The sequence below is a fragment of the Rutidosis leptorrhynchoides genome, chromosome 3, assembly GCF_046630445.1.
Source record: "Rutidosis leptorrhynchoides isolate AG116_Rl617_1_P2 chromosome 3, CSIRO_AGI_Rlap_v1, whole genome shotgun sequence".
In the NCBI taxonomy this organism is placed as follows: Eukaryota; Viridiplantae; Streptophyta; class Magnoliopsida; order Asterales; family Asteraceae; genus Rutidosis; species Rutidosis leptorrhynchoides.
The window spans coordinates 676,177,787-676,185,681 of NC_092335.1; positions in this window are offsets into that span (position 1 = coordinate 676,177,787).

Below are 7,895 nucleotides of genomic sequence, written 5' to 3' on the forward strand. Positions count from 1 at the left end.
CCAGAAACAAGTCATGCATTCTGGTTTTACTAGGATTACTTCCCATCCTTGGTCTTGTGGAACATAACCGTTATGGCCGTTGATAAGACATCGTGTTGTAACGTCGTCAAAGGGACGAGGGTTACGTAATGTCCAACAGTCCCGTAACAATCTAAAAACCTCATTTCTTACCCCAATTACCGACTCCGTCACTTGTGGGAACGTTTTGTTTAATAGTTGTAGCCCGATGTTCTTGTTCTCACTTTGGTGAGAAGCGAACATTACTAATCCGTAAGCATAACATGCTTCTTTATGTTGCATGTTAGCCGCTTTTTCTAAATCACGAAGTCCAATATTCGGATATATTGAGTCAAAATAATTTCTTAACCCATTGCGTAAAATAGCATTTGGGTTCCCCGCAATATATGCGTCAAAGTAAACACATCGTAACTTATGGATTTCCCAATGTGATATCCCCCATCTTTCGAACGAAAGCCTTTTATAAACCAAGGCATTCTTGGAACGTTCTTCGAATGTCTTACAAACTGATCTTGCCTTAAGTAGTTGTGCCGAAGAATTCTGACCGACTCTAGACAAGATTTCATCAATCATGTCTCCGGGTAGGTCTCTTACAATATTGGGTTGTCTATCCATTTTGTGTTTTTATACTATAAAATAGACAAGAGTTAGATTCATAAAAAAAAATACTTATTAATACAAGCAATTTTTACATATATCATAAAGCATAAGCACACTATATTACATATATTACACCACACGAATACAACTATCTTATTCCGACTCGCTTGTTTCTTCTTCTTCGGTTTTGGTTCGTTTTGCCAAGTTTCTAGGGATATATGATGTTCCCCTAATACGAGCCGTCGTTTTCCACATTGGTTTAGAAAAACCTGGTGGTTTAGAGGTTCCCGGGTCATTGTTACAACTTAAGGACTTCGGGGGTTGACGATACATATAAAGTTCATCGGGGTTGGAATTAGATTTCTCTATTTTTATGCCCTTTCCCTTATTATTTTCTTTTGCCTTTTTAAATTCAGTTGGGGTAATTTCTATAACATCATCGGAATTCTCGTCGGAATCCGATTCATCAGAGAATTGGTAATCCTCCCAATATTTTGCTTCCTTGGCGGAAACACCATTGACCATAATTAACCTTGGTCGGTTGGTTGAGGATTTTCTTTTACTTAACCGTTTTATTATTTTCCCCACCGGTTCTATTTCTTCATCCGGTTCCGATTCTTCTTCTGGTTCCGATTCTTCTTCCGGTTCCGACTCTTCTTCCGGTTCCTCTTCGGGAACTTGTGAATCAGTCCACGAATCATTCCAATTTACATTTGACTCTTCATTATTATTAGGTGAGTCAATGGGACTTGTTCTAGAGGTAGACATCTATCACATAATATCAAACGCGTTAAGAGATTAATATATCACATAATATTCACATGTTAAAAATATATAGTTTCCAACAAAATTTATTAAGCAATCATTTTTCAAGTAAACACGGTCGAAGTCCAGACTCACTAATGCATCCTAACAAACTCGATAAGACACACTAATGCAAAATTCTGGTTCTCTAAGACCAACGCTCGGATACCAACTGAAATGTCCCGTTCTTATTGATTAAAAACGTTCCATATTAATTGATTTCGTTGCGAGGTTTTGACCTCTATATGAGACGTTTTTCAAAGACTGCATTCATTTTAAAACAAACCATAACCTTTATTTCATCAATAAAGGTTTAAAAAACTTTACGTAGATTATCAAATAATGATAATCTAAAATATCCCGTTTACACACGACCATTACATAATGGTTTACAATACAAATATGTTACAACAAAATAAGTTTCTTGAATGCAGTTTTTACACAATATCATACAAGCATGGACTCCAAATCTCGTCCTTATTTAAGTATGCGACAGCGGAAGCTCTTAATAATCACCTGAGAATAAACATGTTTAAAACGTCAACAAAAATGTTGGTGAGTTATAGGTTTAACCTATATATATCAAATCATAATAATAGACCACAAGATTTCATATTTCAATACACATCCCATACATAGAGATAAAAATCATTCATATGGTGAACACCTGGTAACCGACATTAACAAGATGCATATATAAGAATATCCCCATCATTCCGGGACACCCTTCGGATATGATATAAATTTCGAAGTACTAAAGCATCCGGTACTTTTGATGGGGTTTGTTAGGCCCAATAGATCTATCTTTAGGATTCGCGTCAATTAGGGTGTCTGTTCCCTAATTCTTAGATTACCAGACTTAATAAAAAGGGGCATATTCGATTTCGATAATTCAACCATAGAATGTAGTTTCACTTACTTGTGTCTATTTTGTAAATCATTTATAAAACCTGCATGTATTCTCATCCCAAAAATATTAGATTTTAAAAGTGGGACTATAACTCACTTTCACAGATTTTTACTTCGCCGGGAAGTAAGACTTGGCCACTGGTTGATTCACGAACCTATAACAATATATACATATATATCAAAGTATGTTCAAAATATATTTACAACACTTTTAATATATTTTGATGTTTTAAGTTTATTAAGTCAGCTGTCCTCGTTAGTAACCTACAACTAGTTGTCCACAGTTAGATGTACAGAAATAAATCGATAAATATTATCTTGAATCAATCCACGACCCAGTGTATACGTATCTCAGTATTGATCATAACTCAAACTATATATATTTTGGAATCAACCTCAACCCTGTATAGCTAACTCCAACATTCACATATAGAGTGTCTATGGTTGTTCCGAAATATATATAGATGTGTCGACATGATAGGTCAAAACATTGTATACGTGTCTATGGTATCTCAAGATTACATAATATACAATACAAGTTGATTAAGTTATGGTTGGAATAGATTTGTTACCAATTTTCACGTAGCTAAAATGAGAAAAATTATCCAATCTTGTTTTACCCATAACTTCTTCATTTTAAATCCGTTTTGAGTGAATCAAATTGCTATGGTTTCATATTGAACTCTATTTTATGAATCTAAACAGAAAAAGTATAGGTTTATAGTCAGAAAAATAAGTTACAAGTCGTTTTTGTAAAGGTAGTCATTTCAGTCGAAAGAACGACGTCTAGATGACCATTTTAGAAAACATACTTCCACTTTGAGTTTAACCATAATTTTTGGATATAGTTTCATGTTCATAATAAAAATCATTTTCTCAGAATAACAACTTTTAAATCAAAGTTTATCATAGTTTTTAATTAACTAACCCAAAACAACCCGCGGTGTTACTACGACGGCGTAAATCCGGTTTTACGGTGTTTTTCGTGTCTCCAGGTTTTAAATCATTAAGTTAGCATATCATATAGATATAGAACATGTGTTTAGTTTATTTTAAAAGTCAAGTTAGAAGGATTAACTTTTGTTTGCGAACAAGTTTAGAATTAACTAAACTATGTTCTAGTGATTACAAGTTTAAACCTTCGAATAAGATAGCTTTATATGTATGAATCGAATGATGTTATGAACATCATTACTACCTTAAGTTCCTTGGATAAACCTACTGGAAAAGAGAAAAATGGATATAGCTTCAACGGATCCTTGGATGGCTCGAAGTTCTTGAAGCAGAATCATGACACGAAAACAAGTTCAAGTAAGATCATCACTTGAAATAAGATTGTTATAGTTATAGAAATTGAACCAAAGTTTGAATATGATTATTACCTTGTATTAGAATGATAACCTACTGTAAGAAACAAAGATTTCTTGAGGTTGGATGATCACCTTACAAGATTGGAAGTGAGCTAGCAAACTTGAAAGTATTCTTGATTTTATGTAACTAGAACTTGTAGAATTTATGAAGAACACTTAGAACTTGAAGATAGAACTTGAGAGAGATCAATTAGATGAAGAAAATTGAAGAATGAAAGTGTTTGTAGGTGTTTTTGGTCGTTGGTGTATGGATTAGATATAAAGGATATGTAATTTTGTTTTCATGTAAATAAGTCATGAATGATTACTCATATTTTTGTAATTTTATGAGATATTTCATGCTAGTTGCCAAATGATGGTTCCCACATGTGTTAGGTGACTCACATGGGCTGCTAAGAGCTGATCATTGGAGTGTATATACCAATAGTACATACATCTAAAAGCTGTGTATTGTACGAGTACGAATACGGGTTCATACGAGTAGAATTGTTGATGAAACTGAACGAGGATGTAATTGTAAGAATTTTTGTTAAGTAGAAGTATTTTGATAAGTGTATTGAAGTCTTTCAAAAGTGTATAAATACATATTAAAACACTACATGTATATACATTTTAACTGAGTCGTTAAGTCATCGTTAGTCGTTACATGTAAGTGTTGTTTTGAAACCTTTAGGTTAACGATCTTGTTAAATGTTGTTAACCCAATGTTTATAATATCAAATGAGATTTTAAATTATTATATTATCATGATATTATCATGTATGAATATCTCTTAATATGATATATATACATTAAATGTCTTTACAACGATAATCGTTACATATATGTCTCGTTTAAAAATCATTAAGCTAGTAGTCTTGTTTTTACATATGTAGTTCATTGTTAATATACTTTATGATATGTTTTATTATTATAGTATCATGTTAACTATATATATATCCATATATATGTCATCATATAGTTTTTACAAGTTTTAACGTTCGTGAATCACCGATCAACTTGGGTGGTCAATTGTCTATATGAAACATATTTCAATTAATCAAGTCTTAACAAGTTTGATTGCTTAACATGTTGGAAACATTTAATCATGTAAATATCAATCTCAATTAATATATATAAACATGGAAAAGTTCGGGTCACTACAGTGGTGGTGGTGGTGGTGGTGGTGGTGGTGGTGGTAGTGGTGGTAGTGGTGGTAGTAGTAGCAGTAGTAGCAGTAGTAGTAGCAGCAGCAGCAGCAGTAGACCTATTTGCATGTGCACAAGTTGTTGTTGGAACCTTGATCTGTTAGGTTCAGCTCAGAGAGGTCAACCTAGTTGTGGTTGGGTCTAGTTGGCTACTGTTTGTTAAATATAATGTTGAACGATGCATCACCTGCGTGTGGATGACTATACTAGAGATTCAGTAGTAAGGACTATCGGTAGACTCTAGCCTAATCAGTTAGTGCTCGTGTGCACGTACAAGCCGTCGATCCTCTAGTTGGAGCATAGTTTCCAGTTGTTGTACGTTGCTTGTTGTTGTATGTTGTTGCTGTAGGAGTACAAGTTGGCACTGTATGCTAGAGCTTTTGATAGTTCCATTCACTTAGCCTCGTGTTATCTAACAACCCTTCCTAATCCATCTGGACGAATACATTACAATTGGTTACATCGCGAGGTACTTGACCTCTATATGATACATTTTACAAACATTGCATTCGTTTTTAAAAGACAAACTTTCGTTACAATGAAAGTTGACGGCATGCATACCATTTCATAATATATCCAACTATAAATGACTTAATAATGTGACGATCGCTCCAAATCCATATGGACGAACACGTCATTCATCAATTTCATTGCGAGGTATTTGACCTCTATATGATACGTTTTGTAAATATTGCATTCTTTTGAAAAGGCACACCATAAATGAATATTTAAATCAAGGTTTTCGATATCTGATGATTTCTACATATAGACAATCACCGTAATATAATAGTTTACAATAGTACTTCCGTTGACAATGCAGTCAAAATAAGATACATGGTGATGATTTGGTGAATGCAACGTTTCCTTGAAAAATATGCCATGTAAGATTCCATGCACATAGCTTGTATAACATATAAGCAAACAGCGGAAGACTTCTATGGAAACTGAGAATAAACATGCTAACAAGTGTCAACACAAAGGTTGGTGAGTTCATAGTTTTAATATTTTGCATAATCAGTACATAAAGGTGGATCACAAGATTTCAGTTGTTTCATCCAGAAACGTTTATCAAAATATTCTACGAAATTGAGCACCCAGGTAACTAAACTTAACGTATATATAATTTATACCCTTTGTATAATCATCTTAATAATACACGCAAACCAACGTGTACGCTTCTCAAATAGCATACGTCCGTTAAAAGGCTAGTGCTCTAACTCGGACGGGGATATCAAGCCCTATGGATCCATATACTACTACTCGCGCCCACCAGTTCTTATAACTGGCAGTTACTAGTTACCAAAGCTAAGGGATTTTCGGTTCAAACTCAGTGTAGAATTAAGTATGTACTTGTATCCATTGCGTTTAAAATAAATTGCATGTATTCTCAGCCCAAAATATTTAAAGCATTTAAAAAGGGATCTATAAACTCACCTTAGCAGCACATAAAGTCGTTCACCGAAATGTGACCGAAACTTGAAATACCAAATAACCGTAGATCTCAACCTAGAGAACATATGTTGGTCAATAATTGTCTATCAAGCTAGGTCAGGTTATAGTGTATCACAATCCTAATGCTCAAGATCGACATACAAAAGTTATCAAAAGTCATTTCAAAAAGTCAATCTGACTCAATAAATAGTTGAATGATCATGACAATCGAAACATTTTGACATTTCACATAGTTCCTAATTTTTGTAAAATTAAACTTTAGTTTTTATAAGGCTTTAAAATATGATAAAACAATCAATTTTTACAATTGTTCAACAAAACGAGACGTGCCTTATATAAGAATTCATTTACTCCGCTGGTAATATTTAAAAATTCAATTTATCAATCTTATAAACAAGTTGTTTAAATATTAATTGCAGATTCAAAAGCAATTTCAATTAACGTCAATCATAATTCAGTTGATCATATCTTTTAATTCGTTCATCGAAATCATAGGATATCTAAATGAAAAATTATTGATTTTTCGCCAGCTTTCCAAAAACATGCATATCATATACCTTTTATTAGTAATATATGTATTTAATTCGTGATTCATCATAAACTGTTTAACGACGAAATTTAGCATACTAGCATGCATAAACATATATACTCGAGCACTAGACATGTATACACTATTAATATATAAAAGATAAGATATGAATGCTCACGTATCAATATTGTGATTCAATATTGCAGGAAAGTACGTAGACGCAACGGAGATGATAAACACTAGGTTAGACTTGCGAATAATACCCATGAACATTACCCATAATCTCCAAAGCTATAACCCATAGTTTCCTTAGCTCTATCCCGCTCGAAAAGCTTGTTTTGGAAATAATTGCTCATGACCTCGTCGTAGTATTTTATGTATAATAATACTAATAATAATACTCCTAATTATAAGATTAATAATAATATTAATCTTAATAATAATAATAATAATAATAATAATAATAATAATAATAATAATAATAATAATAATAATAATAATAATAATAATAATAATAATAATAATAATAATAATAATAATAAATATAGAGAGCAGAGATTGAGATATATGTGTGTGTGTGTCGAACAAACTGGCCAATTTATAGAATGTTTCTGAATCCTGACTGCCATACGATCGCATGGGTTTTATGCCTATTTCTCATGCGATCGCATGGCCCCAAAATCCAGCTCACATTTTTTTTTGTCGACATATTTTTATAATATATATATAATATATATAATTTGTATCAATTAGTTATATATTATATTATATTTACGTCCATATTTGACTTTTAATTTTTGGTCCGATGACTCGTACGTTTACGCTCGACTAATGTCTCAGTTCCGGTTTCTCGAATGCATTTTCGTATGCTTAGAAAATTTGTACTTTACGTTTCGTGATTCGTACCTTTGTCAAAATATAATCTTAAATTATCAATAAACTATATTACTCAAAGTATAACTTATACATTTTAGTAATTTGGTCATATGCTTCTATAAATCAACTCCTCGTTGTTTATTAAAATAT